The sequence below is a fragment of the Ahaetulla prasina genome, chromosome 7, assembly GCF_028640845.1.
Source record: "Ahaetulla prasina isolate Xishuangbanna chromosome 7, ASM2864084v1, whole genome shotgun sequence".
NCBI classification, from domain to species: Eukaryota; Metazoa; Chordata; class Lepidosauria; order Squamata; family Colubridae; genus Ahaetulla; species Ahaetulla prasina.
The window spans coordinates 10,317,405-10,334,469 of NC_080545.1; positions in this window are offsets into that span (position 1 = coordinate 10,317,405).

The following is a 17,065-nucleotide window of genomic DNA, read 5'->3' on the forward strand; positions in this document are numbered from 1 at the left end:
ATGTTTATTATTCTCTCCCCACTCTAATTCTGTCTCTCGATGAAGACAAAATAAATGTTCCATGTTTTTCAAGAACGAAAAGTGTATTTATTAAATGTTCCTGGTTTAATTCAGTGCGGTGACTTCCGAGTTCCAAGCAGGATCGTTCTCATGTCTCGAGAAATGATTCTCTGCCATGTTACAAATTCCCAAATCCACCCAAGATCTTTTCCACCCTTGTGAAGGGGGCAGCACTGTGCACCTCAGCATTCAGCACAAGGGGACTTTTTCAGATTTGTCAACTATACATCCAGCCCCTTAACCAGAAGCAGAAGCAGAGGCAGAAGATCCCTCTGGTTCATCTTGTTAACTGGAAACAGGAAATGTCCACCTAGCCAGAGCATGAAGTCCAGGCGCAATGATTCTGAAAAACATTTTCTTCTTCTAAATGCGAACGTTTTGTCTGATGTCCCAGTGGGATCGTTGTGGCTTGCAAATTTTCTCGTGAAGAACTGTGTCCATAGAAATAAGGAGGAAGTCAGGGGTCTTGTTGTGACTCCGGCCCCCGAGCCTGTCCTCATGGAGGAGGAGGACTCTGAGAGTGAGGGAGAGGAGCCGACAAGGCCTCCCTCTCCAGGTCCCTCCTTCCTGGCAACGCCTCAAATGCCGGCGGAAGGCCAGGAAGAAAGCGTGTCTGAGCCTCCACAGATCTGTGCTGTCAAATCAAAGGGGCCTTCACGTGTTGCCTTCATGGCTGTGAACACAACAGTGCCGTTGGTCATCTTCTCCCAGGGAAGGAAGGAAGGAAGCAAACCAACCAACCAACCAAGCCATCTGTCCTATCAAGGAGAAGGATTAGGGGTGACATGATAGGTGTCTTCCAATATTTGAGGGGCTGTCACAGAGAAGAGGGGATTGACTTAACCTCTAGAGCATCAGAAGGCAGCCAAGAATTAAGGAGAGATCCAAAGTAGAATGAGGAAAAATTTTTGGACAACTGAGAACACTTAATCAGTGGTGTGGCCCTGCCTATTGGGTTGTGGGTGCTCATCACTGGACGTTTTCATAAAATAGACTGGACAACCAATTGCCTGGGATGGAATAAGGCTCCTGCCTTGAGCATGGGGTTGGACTAGAAGACCTCTGAGCACCCTTCCAGCCCTATGAATCCATCTCTATTTTAGCTGTAACAAATACTGTATCTGCTTTCCAGTCCTGATAGGATATGGGTGCACAAAACCATGGGAGGTTTCTCTCCATTATGGCTGATCTTCTTTGGCATCCTCCATCGAAGCCCTCTAAGATGGATCAGATCAATTTAAAATTAATGTTCAAGGACAATCGATTTTAAAGGGTAATATGTAAACCAAATTCTATTTGTCTGGAATCAGAAATAAGCCCAAGATCTCCATATCTGAAATGAGAGTCAAGAGCTCATGCAAAGCAAGGATATTTTTGTTGTTGTTAGTTGCAAAGTCATGTCCGACCCATCGCAATCCCATGGACAACGTTCCTCCAGGCCTTCCTGTCCTCTACCATCCTCTGGAGCCCATTTAAGCTCACGCCGACTGCTTCAGTGACTCCATCCAGCCACCTTGTTCTCTGCCGTCCCTTTCTTCTTTTGCCCTCAATCTTTCCCAGCATTAGGCTCTTCTCCAGTGAGTCCTTCCTTCTCATTAGGTGGCCAAAGTATTTGAGTTTCCTCTTCAGGATCTGGCCTTCTAAAGAGCAGTCAGGGTTGATCTCCTGTAGGACTGACTTGTTTGTTCTCCTTGCAGTCCAAGGGACTCGCAGGAGTCTTCTGCACTGTAGTTCAAAGGCCTCAATTCTTTGGCGCTCAAGCTTCCTTATAGTCCAACTTTCACAGCCATACATTGCAATTGGGAAAACCATAGCCTTGACTAACTGCTCTTTTGTTGGCAAGGTGATGTCTCTGCTTTTTAGTACGCTGTCTAGATTTGCCATAGCTTTCCTCCCCAGGAGCAAGCGTCTTTTAATTTCTTGGCTGCAGTCCCCATCTGCGGTGATCTTGGAGCCCAGGAAAATTAAATCTGTTATCTCCATTTCTTCCCCATCTATCTGCTAGGAATTGAAAGAGCCAGATGCCATGATCTTAGTTTTCTTAATGTTGAGTTTCAAGCCAACTTCATGGATTAATGCCTTGTCATGGTGAAGGGGCTTGCGTAGCTCAATGAAGCTATGAGCTATGCTGTGCAGGGATACCCAAGACGGACAGGTCATAGCAGAGTGTTCTGACAAATCGTGATCCACTGGAGAAGGAAATGGCAACCCACTCCAATATCTTTGCCACGAAAACCCCATGGACCGTACCAAAAGGAAAAAAGATATGACGCCGGAAGATGAGCCCCTCAGGTCGAAAGGTGTCTAATATTTGGAGGTATCTATTTTCTATCTAGAGAAAACTAGACTTTGAATGTCAAAGTTTGAGGCTCCTTCTGGCACATCTCAGGACCCTTCCTCCAAACCAGGAGGCCCCTGACAGTGGAAAAGAGGTGGAGAAAAAGAGCTCGATTGATCTAATTGCACTTTCTACAGATGTCCAGTTGGAGAAGTGTTACGTCTTGTTCCTCTTTGATGTGTAGGTGATACCACCTCTCAACCATAATAGTTGTAAAGTAATATCTGAGTGTTCATAGGCAACATAAAGACTGGTGCGTTTGGCCTCCGTATTATAGAGAATCATGTTCTCTTACCTCCATGAATGTCTGTAGAGATTCTCAGTCATCCAGGACATGGTGTGTTTTTTTTTGTTTTTTTTTAATTTGAATTTATAGCCTGCCCTTCTCCGAAGACTCAGGGCGGCTTACACTGTGTTAAGCAATAGTCTTCATCCATTTGCATATTATATACAAAGTCAACTTTATTGCCCCCAACAATCTGGGTCCTCATTTTACCTACCTTATAAAGGATGGAAGGCTGAGTCAACCTTGGGCCTGGTGGGACTTGAACTTGCAGTAATTGTAAGCAGCTGTGTTAATAACAGACAGACTTAGTCTGCTGAGCCACCGGAGGCCACCGGAGGTCACCGAAGGTACTTTTTCAGGAGGCAAGCAAAACAAGAAAGTCCAGTTGCCTCCTGAAAAAGCACCTTTGGGACGACCTCTATGAATAATGGACTAGGTCCCATAACAAAATTATCACGGTACAAATCTAACGCCCACAGGCATCAGGATGCATCAATGATTCACATTAGCACAAATAGTTTTACTGGCCAACACAAGGTGACCAAGACGTTCACAATCGTTTTTAATTCTCAGTAAGCATTGATGGAAGAACCATCACTGGTCCCTTCATGATCTGATGGTTTATGGAAGTGGGTGTCTCTTCCTTTCTCCTGCCTCCCGCTCTCACGCATCCTCCCCCTGCCAGCCATCCTGCATAAAGCCGGGGCTGAAGGACCAGGGCCCCCAGTATTGGTGAGTGGTCAGCAAAGGAGAAGAACCAAGATCGCCTTTTGGGTCCTACATCTTACAAGCCAAGTGAGCACCATGCTCCCTGTCCCAGCTCCAGGGTTTCTCCGGGCCCTCAGGCTTCTGCTGCCTCTGGCTGCCTGCAGCTGGGGACCCGCGGTTGCCTCCCCCATCTGGAGCAGCTCCGACGATCTAGTGCATCTCTACACCTCCAGTGGCAAGAAGGGTTTCTTCCTGCAGATCAGTCCCAACGGACAGGTGGACGGCACACCGTCCCAAACCGTGGACAGTAAGTTTCCGGCAGAGCTGTGGAGTTGGCTGCTGCGGGAGGGATGGAAGGGAGGTAGGGGCATATCGAGGAACACCCCTGGAGGCTTCAAAGTACTAGGAATTCAATAACAGAGCTGGAGGTCTTCTAGTCCAGCGGTCACCAACTGGTGGTCCGTGAGAAAATTTTGGTGGTCCACAGAAAAATTGTGTGCATTTTTTTTATATTGCTCTAAATCAGGGGTCCTGAAAATATGGTCCCTGGGCGGGATATGTGCAATGAACATTTGTGTTGCTGCAGAGAGTCTCCCCCTTCGGGGTCTTTCTGTGTGGGTTGGAGAGGGGGGGTGAAATTCTGACTTGGGGTCTGCTTCAGCCTCCTGTTGTGGGGCTTTGGGTGAAGGCTGAAGGGAGGCAAAGTGGCAAGGAGACGGAGGGCCTTGTTCCAGTGGGACTGCATCATGGCGTGGAACTGGCTGACCATCTTAGCCCACTGAGCCTCCAGGCGCCGATACCTGGCCTTGCACTCCTGCAGGTCTTCCCTCTGCTTGGAAAGCCTATGCTCCTAGTCCTCAGTGAGGTGCTACTGCTGAGCCTTCTTCTCGGTCAGATCCTATTTGAACTGAGCCATGGCTGCTTAGTTCCCTGTTTCCTGTTGGGGCCCTAAGAAGCCCAGGTCGGGAGGCGAGAATTGGCTGGCAGGAGAAGGGTGAGTAGAGGCTGGCGAGGCGCCCCTTGATGTGAGTGACATACGCCCATATAGTCACATGATCACCTAGCCACGCCCACCCAGCAGGACATTAGGCAGATTATATTAGTGGCCCGTGGGATTTTAAATTATGAATTTAGTGGTCCCTGAGGTCCAAAGGTTGGGGACCCCTGTTGTAGTCCAACCCCCCCTGCTCAGGCAGTAATCAAGTGACAACGAGAACAATCAACAGAGTACAGTAAGTGCCCGGTGGAGCTGGCTGGTGCGGGAGGAATGGAGGGAGTGGGGATCATGTCCAGGATCACCCCCGGAGGCTCCAGAGTTCTAGGAATTCAATAACAGAGTTGGAAGGGACCTTGGAGGTCTTCTAGTCCAACCCCCCTGCTCACACAGGAATCCTTAGACCATTTCAGACAAATGATTATCCAATCTCTTCTTAAAAGCCTCCAGGGTTGGAGCCATCTCGCTAACTTCTGGAGGCAAGCTTTTCCCACCAATTTGTTGCTCTAACACTCAGGAACTTTTTCTCCTTAGTGTTAGGTTAGCAAGGACCAACGTGCTTATTGTAGGGAAGTAGTAGCTGTCTCCACTCAGGTGGGAACCAGTGCAAGAATCTTTGAGTAGATTTACTGGGGGAGGTGTGTGCGTGTGGGCAAGGATGAACCCGAGAACGTAGCCGTAGAGGGCTTTTAAAGAGTTGGAGGAGATAGGTCTTTGGAAGGTCCTCTAAAGCGAGTGGATTACCTGCCTGAAGGGTGGAGAGCCAGTCTGGTGAAGCTTGAAGGTGCTGGCCTAAAATCCAGGAGACAGCTCTCCAGCTATGGAGTGGTGAAGAGGCTGAGGCTTAGGGTCCACCTGCTACCCTGAGGAGAGCTACTTTTCTCTATGTAAATTGCAAAACTCCTAAAAGTTGGATAATACCACTAAATCTGCTATATATCAATTAAATGTTAGTATTTCCTCTGACTTTTCCCGTAACAACAACCCTGTGAGATGGGTTGAGCTGGCCCGAAAGTCACCCCACCGCTTTCGTGTCTAAGCTAAGATTTGAACTCACAGTTTCCTATTTTCTAACCGTTAGCCACTCCTACACCAAAATGGTAACAGTTCCAGCAATCCAACAATACAGTAAGGGATTGCTTAATCCAGGGAGGAAATCTTAAGAGATCTCTCAGGATCTACTAGGAAATATCCATCTCATCTAGCTGAATATTATGCCATCTACTCAAACTCTTTAGACAAGGGACAAAAGTAGATAAATTAAAGTCCTCTTTTTGCAGTTTCTTTTTAAATGCTGATAGATCATTAATAATAATCAGAAATCTCGATCTGTATACTACTAAAACTCTCCTGCTGTGATTTTTAAGTGAGCTAAACTGTGCATCGTAGGGCAAAATGTTTGGAACCCAGATAGCAATAGCACTTAGACTTATATACTGCTTTACAGTGCTTTACCGCCCTCTCTAAGCGGTTTACAATGTCAGCCTCTTGCCTCCAACAATCTGGGTCCTCGTGTTACCCACCTCGGAAGGATGGAAGGCTGAGTCAACCTTGAGCCTGGTGAGATTTGAACAGCAAAATTGCAGTTAGCCAGCAATCAGCAGAAGTAGCCTGCAGTACTGCACTCTAACCATTGTGCCACCGAAGCTTAAATAGTATGCCTGAAATAGTCCCTTACTGAATGCATCCAAAACCCATAACCTTTACTCTCATGGAATTAAAATTTTGCAGAACTTTATGAAACCTTTGATGACATGAGACGATGAGCCAGAATAGAATAGAATAGAATAGAATAGAATTTTTATTGGCCAAGTGTGATTGGACACACAAGGAATTTGTCTGGGTGCATATGCTCTCAGTGTATATAAAAGAAAAGATACATTCATCAAGGTACAACATTTACTACACAAATGATGGTCATAGGGTACAATTTAACACTTAATGATACAACACTTAATGATAATCATAGGGTACAAATAAACAATCAGGAACAATCAATATCAATATAAATCATAAGGATTACCAGCAACAAAGTTACAGTCATACAGTCATAAGTGAAAAGAGAGTCAAGGTTGACTCAGCCTTCCATCCTTTATAAGGTAGGTAAAATGAGGACCCAGATTGTTGGGGGCAATAAAAGTTGACTTTGTATATAATATACAAATGGATGAAGACTATTGCTTAACACAGTGTAAGCCGCCCTGAGTCTTCGGAGAAGGGCGGGATATAAATTCAAATTAAAAAAAAGATTGGTGATGGGAACGATGAGAAGATTAATAGTAGTGCAGATTTAGTAAATAGTTTGACAGTGTTGAGGGAATTATTTGTTTAGCAGAGTGATGGTGTTTGGGAAAAACCTGTCGTGTCTAGTTGTTCTGTTGTGCAGTGCTCTATAGCATCGTTTTGAGGATAGGAGTTGAAACAGTTTATGTCCAGGATGTGAGGAGTCTGTAGTTATTTTCACAGCCCCCTTTTTGACTCGTGCAGTATACAGGTCCTCAATGGAAGGCAGGTTGGTAGCAATTATTTTTTCTGCAGTTCTAATGATCCTCTGAAGTCTGTGTCTTTCTTGTTGGGTTGCAGATCCAAACCAGACAGTTACAGATCACAGATCGCCTAGTATCAAAGAGCTCCACATTAAAACGTCTGTTCCATTATCTTTACATTTGCAAGATTTTATGAGTTCTCCTTTTAGGAGTTCAAAATCCCCTATAGTTCAGTTATAATAAAATAGTCTTTGGAGAGAAACATCACCCTCATATTTAGATTATATTCATTTTCATTGTGGATAAGATTGGCTGAAGATGCTTTCATTGAAATTATAGTTAGGACCCTCCGTGGGCTTCTCTGTTGCCAAAGATAACTTGGCTTTTCTCCTTGAGCTTCCAAAGTGGGACCTTCTTGGTTCTGGAGGTCTGGATGGGGGGAGACACCTTTCCCTTCATGGAGAGTTGACTTGTTCCCCATGGCTTTAGCAGGAACATGGGTTCTATGTCTCTTTCCATTCTCTTGTTTTGGATCTTTCTGTATTGTAGTACAGTTTGTCTAGCTTTGCACACTTTATTATTTTATCCTACCTTATTATCATTTTATAATCAGGAAAAAAACAAAACAAAATTACATACAAAATAATATTGCTTCTGAAATCCAGCTTAAAAAAGAAACGGCTATATCTTTATTTTTTATTTTATTTATTTATTTATTTTGTCTCAACAGTATATATAAGCATAAGCATGAAAGTAACTATATAATATATAAGCATATATATATAAGCATAAGTATGCAATAACTATATTGATTGGATATAATGAAAGAAAACAATAGGACAGGAACGGTAGGCATGTTTGTGCTCTTATGCATGCCCCTTACGGACCTCTTAGGAATGGGGTGAGGTCAATAGTAGACAGTTTTTGGTTAAAGCTTTGGGGATTTTGAGAAGAGACCACAGAGTCAGGTAAAGTATTCCAAGCACTGATGATTCTGTTACAGAAGTCATATTTTCTGCAATCTAGATTAAAGCGGTTGACCTTAAATTTAAATCTATTGGTTGCTCTAGTATTATTGCAATTGAAGCTGAAGTAGTCTTTGACAGGAAGGACATTGCAATAGATGATTCTATGAGTTAAACACAGGTCCTGTCGAAGGCGGCGGAGTTTTAAGTTTTCTAAACCCCAGATTTCAAGTCTGGTGGCAAAAAGGTATTTTGTTGTATTCAGAGGAGTGGAGAACTCTTCTTGTAAAATATTTCTGGAACATTCTTTTACCCTTTTAAATTGATGGTGGCTGAGTAGTGAAAATTCTCGCGCACAACTCTGAAAGTTGAGAGTTCGATCCTAGATAGTGGAAGATATTCCTCTCTAGGGTGCAAAGGAAAGATATTTGTTGTGAACTCTGGGTGGTGTCAGGAAGGGCATCCAGCCAGTAAATGGTCAACTCCATCCAGTCGCTCCAAGTCTTCCCTGAATTAAGGGATTACAGGGTCTTTAAAAAGAGAGTTTTCCTTTTTGACGGAGTCTGTGGGCAAACGCATTTCCACGATTGGCCAGAATTTGGGAAGACTGGGAAGGCATCAGATAATAGTATTCTGTTAGGGGAGGCTGCTATTTCTGGCTTGAGATATGTTCGAAGAGCTCTCCTAATATTTAGCCCGTTTCCTTCCAGGTGCTTTGTTTATCAAAGCTGTAAGTCCAGGCTTTGTAAGGATCATTGGTGTGAGGGACAGTCTCAACCTTTGTATGCACAGCAACGGAAATCTCTTCGGATCGGTAAGTCCCAATATTCATTTTGGATTATTTGACTCCTTTCCTAGCGCAGCCAAGCCATTAAGAACTCGTGTTGTGAGAGTTCGAGTACGTTTCTTGGTCTACCGTGTTTCCTTGAAAATAAGACCCTGTCTTATATTTTTTTGAACCCTGGGCCTTATTTTCAGGGAGGACTTATTATTTTGGGGCACGTGGAGCAAGATGGGGCTCCTCTTGCCATCTTACCTGATTTCCAGCTCTGTCTCCCTAACCCTAACCAGAGGAAATGGCGGGGACCGGCTGTGCATGCATTTAAATATTTTCAGGGAGGGCTTATTTTCAGGGGGGGTGTTATTTTTAGCGCATGCGCTCAAAAGCCCGATTGGGCTCATTATCAGGGGATGTCTTGTTTTCGGAGAAATAGGGTAGCAGGTGGAAGAAGACAATTATACCATGCTCAAGCCCTTTCAATTTGTGACTTGGGCACGTTGGATTCTTTCCCTGGAGATACGGTGACATAACATGATGTGAATTGGTGCTCACACCTTCCTCCTAGAACAGTGTTGGCGAACCTATGGCACGCGTGCCGGAGGTGGCACGCGAAACCGTCCTGTGCCAAATGCATGGCCTCGCCAGCTCTTCATCACGTTCTTGTGCTCAAACGCGTGCCAGCTAGCTGGCCGTCGCGCGCGTGGTGCCGGCGGACCCCGGAAGTGCAGCGATTTATTGCACTTGCGCGAACCGGCACCTGGCCTTCCGGGTTAGTGTCTCGCGCATGCGCGATGGATCGCCGCACTTCCGGGGTCATCGGAACTGCGTGAGTGACGGCCAGCAAGCTGGCATGCATTTGAGTGCAAGAACGCGACAGGAGCCGGCGAGGCCGCGCATTCGTCATGGGACGGTTTCGCGCACCACTTCTGGCACGCGGGCCGGCACGCGAGAACACGAAAGGTTCACCAACACTGTCCTAGGACATCCACAGCGTGTTGTAATTATTCTAAGGAGAACTTGGATGTCAGGACCATAGGTTAAGTTGCAGTTTTAAAAAATTATTGTTCATGGTTATTGAGACACAAGAGCTTAATCAGCTCCTGGGGCCAATACTAAATTGGCCCCAGAAAAGGGTTAAAGGAATTCAAGAGGGGTTGGAATGAAACTTTTTGTGGGAATATAATGACTCTTAAGTGGATGATGCGCTAAATTCTAACCCTCCCCAACCCTCTGCCTGTGTCGTGTCCCACTCCTCCGCTGACAGCCGGGTCAGGGAAATCCGAATCAGGCGTGCCTCTGCAGCTCTGCCAAAGTCCTAGCAAAGTCCTCAGGGCAGGCAGGAGACCAGAAAGTGACTTCAGCAAGATATGTTTAGACTTTGCCTGACTCAGAGAATGCCAGAAAGCAGATCCTTTATATAGGCCATGGGGTGTGGCTCCATGACTCAGCACTTATCCAGGCCTGCCCCTCCCTTCCTTCTGTTGCCTCCGTCTATCAAGTCTTCTGATGCGAGGGTCATTGCAGCTGTTGGCAATTGACCTCCCTCAGGCTCACATGCTGTGGAGGAGGGGGAGGGGTCTAGTTGCTCCGTTTGCCTGGGCATGGAGCCAGAGCTGGGGGCTGGAGGTACTTCCTCCTCTTCAGCCTGTCTGGGCATGGAGCCAGGGCTGGGGCCGGGAGGCATACTAGGACATTCCTCCGTGTTCGGAAGCAGATAAGAAGGCCCCGGTTGTGGTGAGATCGGACGAGACACAACAGCCTGCTCTTCTACATTGGAGGGACATGTAGTTCTCTCCATTTTGAGCCTGATCCACTGGGCTATTGACAGTGTGGGATTCGTTGTCTAGTTTTGAAATGATTAGAAGCCCAAACGTTTAAAAGAAAACAATGATAATTTTAGTTTACTACTTTTCAAAGCGGGTATACCACGTACAAGCAGGTATAGCAGACACATCTTAGATCACCAATATACTTTTTTTTAATATTCCTTATCGCCATTGTAGTTTACCTGCCACCATTTCGTCATTCGCTAAGAACTCAATCTATCCAAGGCCCCTATATTCATTTTATTTACAATTTATGTCTAATAACTATGACTTTCTGGGAGTTGTCACTAAGTCAATCACCATGCCAGTAAAGCTAAAAGCAGCTTTGGTCCTAACACAGGTATCTCGTCCCTTTGTTCCTATGTGCAACTTCAGGCTTGAGCAACATTTATGAGATTAGATAAGTACACCGTCTATACTTGATGTCCTTCTACAATTTCTATAAAAAAATATGCCTTTCTCCTTTCCCACAACAGTGGGGGGGAGAACGGAACATGATACATGAATATGTATGAAGGAGACTTTGAAGACAATCCTGTGTTTGAGGCCTACCTAAACAAACCAAAACCAAAACGAGTCACCGACTCTCCAGGATTGTAGACATCTGTCAGCTTCCCTCAAACCTGAAGGCTATTTAAATACTCGTTCAGTATGCCAAACACAGCGGTTGCACCCTTTGCAAACCAAACTCTTTTGAGATGCAAGAAGGGTGAAATTAAATATTCTAAACGAGCAGAAAGAACAAGGGTTTTGGGAAAATATTCGACACCCAAGTGCGCTGTAGGAATTTTTCACCGTAAGGCCTTGATGGTGAACCTGTGGCATGTTCAGTTCGCCAGGAACTGAAAACTTATTTATTTATCCAAGCGGGACTGGCCTGATTTTTTAAATGCTAAATTTTTAAATTTTTAAATTTTAAATTTTAATTGTATTTTATTGGGTATTTTATATGGTCAATTGGACGGTTTTAATTTTGGCCTTTATGGAATAAGTTTTTTAATTGTTATTTTAGTGTGTATATAAATTGTTTTAATGCAGGCTGTACACCGCCCTGAGTCCTTCGGGAGAAGGGCGGTATAAAAGTTTAATTAAATAAATAAATAAATAAAATAAATAAAATGTGTGCCAGAGGTGGCATGCGGAGCCCTCTCTGTGGGCACACATGCCGTCGCCAGCTGCTCTTTTGGTTTCCAGCGCACATGCTGGTCTTCGCACCCCGGAGCGCTGGAAACCAGAAGATCAGCTGGGTGGTGCGCATGAGTGCACCCATCAGCTGATTTTCGGGTTTCCGATGCTCCGGAGTACATGAAGACCAGCTCGCCGGCACACATGCACACTCCGGAAACCCAAAGACCAATTGGCTGGCGCACACACGCATTCCGGTTTGGGCACTCGGTGCCGAAAAGGTTCACCTTAATGGTATAGAACTGTGATGGCAAACCTACGGCACACATGCCACAGGTGGCACGTGGAGCCATATTGGTAGGCATGCGAGCGTTGCCCTAGCTCAGCTCCGGTGTGCATGCGTGTGCCGGCCAGCAGATTTTCAGGCCTTCTGGGCCCACCGGAAGTTGGGAAATGGGCTGTTTCTGGCCTCCGGGAGGGATGAGGAAGGCTGTTTTCACCCTCCCCAGGCTCCTAGAAAGGCTCTGGAGCCTGAGGAGAGCAAAAAATGGGCCTTCTGGTCCCACCGGAAGTCAGCAAGTCCGGGAGGCTTCTGGGGGGATGGGGAAGGCTGTTTTCACTTACCCCAGGCTCCTAGAAAGCCTCTGGAGCCTGGGGAGAGAGAAAAACGGGCCTACAAGGCCCATCATGCCATTGCATGCCAAAAGCGGGGGAAACATGGGGGGGCTTATGCGCGCATGCATGTGGGGCACGCACGTGCATGACCCCCTGCGCTCCCCCCGCTTTTGGCACGCGACGGCAAAAAGGTTAGCCATCATTGCCCTAAGATGTGGCTGATCTTCACCTCTGCCTTGACCTGTGGTTTGTGTTTCGGTTGTCTTTACTAGGTGTTTGTCTCTCCTTTAGCATTCCTTCAGCCACCAGGACTGCGATTTTAAACACACGCTGCTCGAAACCAGCTTCGACGTTTACGAGTCCGTCGGGCACAATTTCCTCGTCAGCTTAGGAAAAGTTAAGGGACCACTGCGTCCCAATCAGGATCTACCGCATTTATCTCAGTTTTTAACCAGAAGGAATGAAATCCCCTTAAGCCAGTTCCACACGCCAGTGCGTCAGCCAGAAGTCACCCCTGTCACTGACAATGGTGAGGATCCATGTGGGGGCGTCTTGCAAGGAAAGATACCGGAAGAACTACCATTGGTGAACGGCATCCATCCCTGCTTCCTCGAGGAAGACCAAGACCCAAACGGCGCCACAGGGAGACTAAGATTTTCAAGCCCGCGAACAGACCACTGAACCTCGGGCGAGAACCAGACTTCTCTCCTGGAACCATCAAAGAAAGCTAAATTCCTTTTTTTTTTTTTTCAGATGAATTGTTCAGAATATGGGGGTCACAGCTGTGTACAGGTAGTCCTTGACTTACAACAGTTCATTTAGTGACTGTTCAAAATTACAACAGCGCTTAAAAAAAGGGGGGGGACTTAGAAATTTTTTTTTACTCTTACCAGCATCCCGAGGGTCGCGTGATGAAAATTCAGATGCTTAGCCACCGACTGGTCTTTATGAGGGTTGCAATGTCATGGGGGTCTTGCAATCCCCTTTTGCGAACTTTTGACAAGCAAAGTCAAAGAAGGGCCGGTTTAGCTCACGCTGGTAAAAGCCTGTTATTAAGAACACAGTAGCCTGCAATTACTGCAGGTTCGAGCCCGGCCCAAGGTTGACTCAGCCTTCCATCCTTTATAAGGTAGGTAAAATGAGGACCCAGATTGTTGGGGGGGCAATAAGTTGACTTTGTAAAAATATACAAATAGAATGAGACTATTGCCTTATACACTGTAAGCCGCCCTGAGTCTTCGGAGAAGGGTGGGGTATAAATGTAAACAAAAAACAAAAACAAAAAAACCACCCGTCTTAGCAACTTAACCACTGTGGTGATTCCCTTAACAACTCTGGCAGGAAAGGGCTTAAAGGTAAAGGTTCCCCTCGCACATACGTGCTAATTGTTCCTGACTCTAGCGGGCACTGCTCATCTCCGTTTCAAAGCCAAAGAGCCAGTGCTGTCCGAAGACGTCTCCGTGATCATGTGGCCGGCATGACTCAACGCCAAAGGCGCACGGAACGCTGTTACCTTCCCACCCTATATTTCTACTTGCATTTTTTACATGCTTTCGAACTGGTAGATTGGCAGAAGCTGGGACAAGTAACGGGAGCTCACCCCATTACATGGCACTAGGGATTTGAACCGCTGAACTGCCGACTGATCGACAAGCGTCTTGGCCCCTGAGCCACCGCATCGGAAAGAGCTTAAAATGGGGCAAAGATGGCTTAACAAATGTTTCGCTTCGCAACATAAATTTCGGGCTCAACTGTAGTTGTAACTATGTTGATGGATCTTTCCGGTTCTAGCCCTGGGCCTTACCAACCTGAATGACGAACCTGGAATGTGGGTTATGAGGCGAGTTTTATATCAATTCCTCTATTTACATTTCAGTTTTTAAGCTTCATCCTGTAATGATGTACAGTGTATAGAGTTCTTGTTGTGCCACAGTCCACCCACAGCTGGCTGGCAGAGATGGTGAAGTGGCCAACATGTTATCGGTTGAACCTTTGACTTTGCTTTGACTCTAAGTCAAAGGAGAATTCCCAGGACCTTTAAAGAAGCCAAATCTTTGGATCAGCAGTGATAGAAAGAGAAAAACGCCCTCTATTACTGGGATGGGCAATTCATTTTCTCAAGGGGCCACATGAGAAACTGAGACTGTTGTGGAGGAGCAAACCAAAACAACATCTGACAGGACCTAATATCTCACAATGTCCCAAAATGAGTAGAGGTTGTCCCATTGAGCTAGGATGACCTTATTAGATCTCAGCAGGACTCCCTCATGGCTAACCTTAGCTGGATTCAGGATGCTGAGCCATCCCATCAACCTGTTGGCCGAAGATAGGTTTTCTGCAGGAAACGCCAAATCTTGCCATCTTGGCATGGGTTATCTCCGACCAGATTGTTGTGTCTTGCCCGCTCTCACCGCAGCCAGGGCCTTCTTATCTGCTTCTGAACGCTGAGGAATGTCCTAGTATGCCTCCCGGCCCCAGCCCTGGCTCCATGCCCAGACAGGAGGAAACACCTCCCGGCCCCAGCCCTGGCTCCATGCCCAGGCAAACGGAGCAACTAGACCCCTCCCCCTCCCCCACAGCATGTGAGCCTGAGGGAGGTCAATTACCAACAGCTGCCGACTGGAGTGATCCTCGCTTCAGAAGAATTGATAGGCGGCGGCGTCAGAAGGAAGGGAGGGGCAGGCCTGGATAAGTGCTGAGTCATGGAGCCACACCCCATGGCCTATATAAAGGACCTGCTTTCTGGCATTCTCTGAGTCAGGCAAAGTCTAAACATATCTTGCTGAAGTCACTTTCTGGTCTCCTGCCTGCCCTGAGGACTTTGCTAGAGCTGCAGAGGCACGCCTGATTCGGATTTCCCTGACCCGGCCGTCAGCGGAGGAGTGGGACACGACACAGATGGATGGGAACGGGGAGACAAGGCTCCCTTCCTGGAGAACGAGGCTGAGATGCTCCATAGAGCAGCTTTGCGGGCTGTTAAAGCATTAGCGGGCAACCAACCCTCTGGGCTGGGGTTCAAATCCAAGTGATGCCAGGATATGAGACGAGAGTTTGGAAGAAGCAGTGTCGGGAGCAGAAAATACTGTGGGAACGGTGCACCAGACTTAGTTAGCTGGTAGTTGTTAGCTGGATCCTCCTCCAATTCTCTTGGGTATTAATTATTTGTCCCTGATTCCCACTGCAACTATTATATTATAGTTTTATTCTGCTGTACAGCATCGCATTTACTGGTGTCTTTGCTTTTTAAAATTTCTTATGCGCTTTATCGATGGTGAAAATGCAAGTCAGTATCAAAGCACTTGTTTTTCTTCTACATCAATGGAAACTCTCTAGCTCAGGGGTGTAAAACTCAAGGCCCGAGGGCTGGATCTGGCCCGTGTGGTGCTTAAATTTGGCCCGCGGGGCCATCCTGGAAATAGCAAAGGACCAGCCCGTGGTGCCTCTGCCAGTGAAAAGAATTTGGGTGGACCGCCCACAACCCCCCTGAGCTCCGTTTTCGCTAGCAGAGGGTTGCAGGAGGCTATAGCAGCCGAAAACGGAGCTCAGGAGCCCATTTTCGCTGGCAGAGCACTCAGGCCACTGCAGGCGCCCCCTGACACGAGTGACATCGAGCTGGCCACGCCCCCCCCCAAGGTCAAACACAACCCTGATATGGCACTCGAAGAAATCGAGTTTGACACCCCTGTGTTGGGTATCCCGGATTGTTGCACATCCCGCAGGCTCTGAGCACCAAGCCAAGAGACAGGACATCGCAAGAGGGGTACCTGGTTTCCTTGTTTTGCGTCACGAATATGTACGACACCAGTTGCTTCTTTTGTAGGCAATCCCCTTCCCAAACGTGAGCCAATATCTCACAATATCCCAAAACGAGGAGGAGTCCGATTCAGCTAGGATCATCTCCAGGAGTTTCTTCCTTTGGGTCTCAGCTGGACTCTCCCATGACTAACCTTAGCTGCATTCGGGATACTGACCCACATCCGATCAACCTGTCGGCCGAAGGTAGGCTTCGTGCAGGAAATGCCAAATCTTGTGTGTTTTGGCATGGGTTATCAACAACCAGATGGAGGGGAACGGGCAGATAAGGCTCCCTTCCCGGAGAACGGAGTTGCAATACTCCACAAAGCAGATAATGAGAAGGCAAAGTATGTATTTTTCTATTTTCATATTTATTTATTTATTTGAATTATTTACCTATTGAAGATAAATTTATGAGTATTTGTGTGTGTTATTCTGCCCCTCCATTCTGTCTTCCCATGAAGACAAAAATAAATGTTTTCAGGAAAGAAGGATACCTTTATTAAACGTTCCCTATTTCAATTCGGTGCACCCTCGTGTTCTCCTTTTAAGTATTTTTCGGTTTATAAGATGCACTTTCCCTCCCCCAAAAAAGTGGGTGGAAATGTCTGTGCATCTTATAGAACGAATGCTGCCGAAGCCCAGCCCACCCTTCGGCCTCTGCCTCCCAGCAATTTGCTTCCTTGCAGCAAACAGCAAACAGCCTGGTCAGCTTCAGCACAGCCTGATTTAGCACGAGCAGCTGATTGGCGGTTGGATCGGCTTCCCGGAATAATGCCGATCAGCTGTTCCAGGCTGCAGGGGTTTGCACCGCCCATCGCTGCGCGCCCCATTTTCAGCCTCCGTGTGTCCCGTTTACGGCCTGTTCCAGGCAGCGAGGATTGCCGCTCCCCTAACGGCGGTAGAGATCCCCACTGCCTGGTAGGGCTGAAAACGGGACACGTGGAAGCTGAAAACAGGGCACGCAGAGGTCGAAAATGGGGCGAGCAGTGATGGGCGGTGCAAACCCCTGCAGTCTGGAACAGCTGATCGGCGTTATTCCAGGAAGCCGATCCAACCGCCAATCAGCTGCTCGTGCTAAATCAG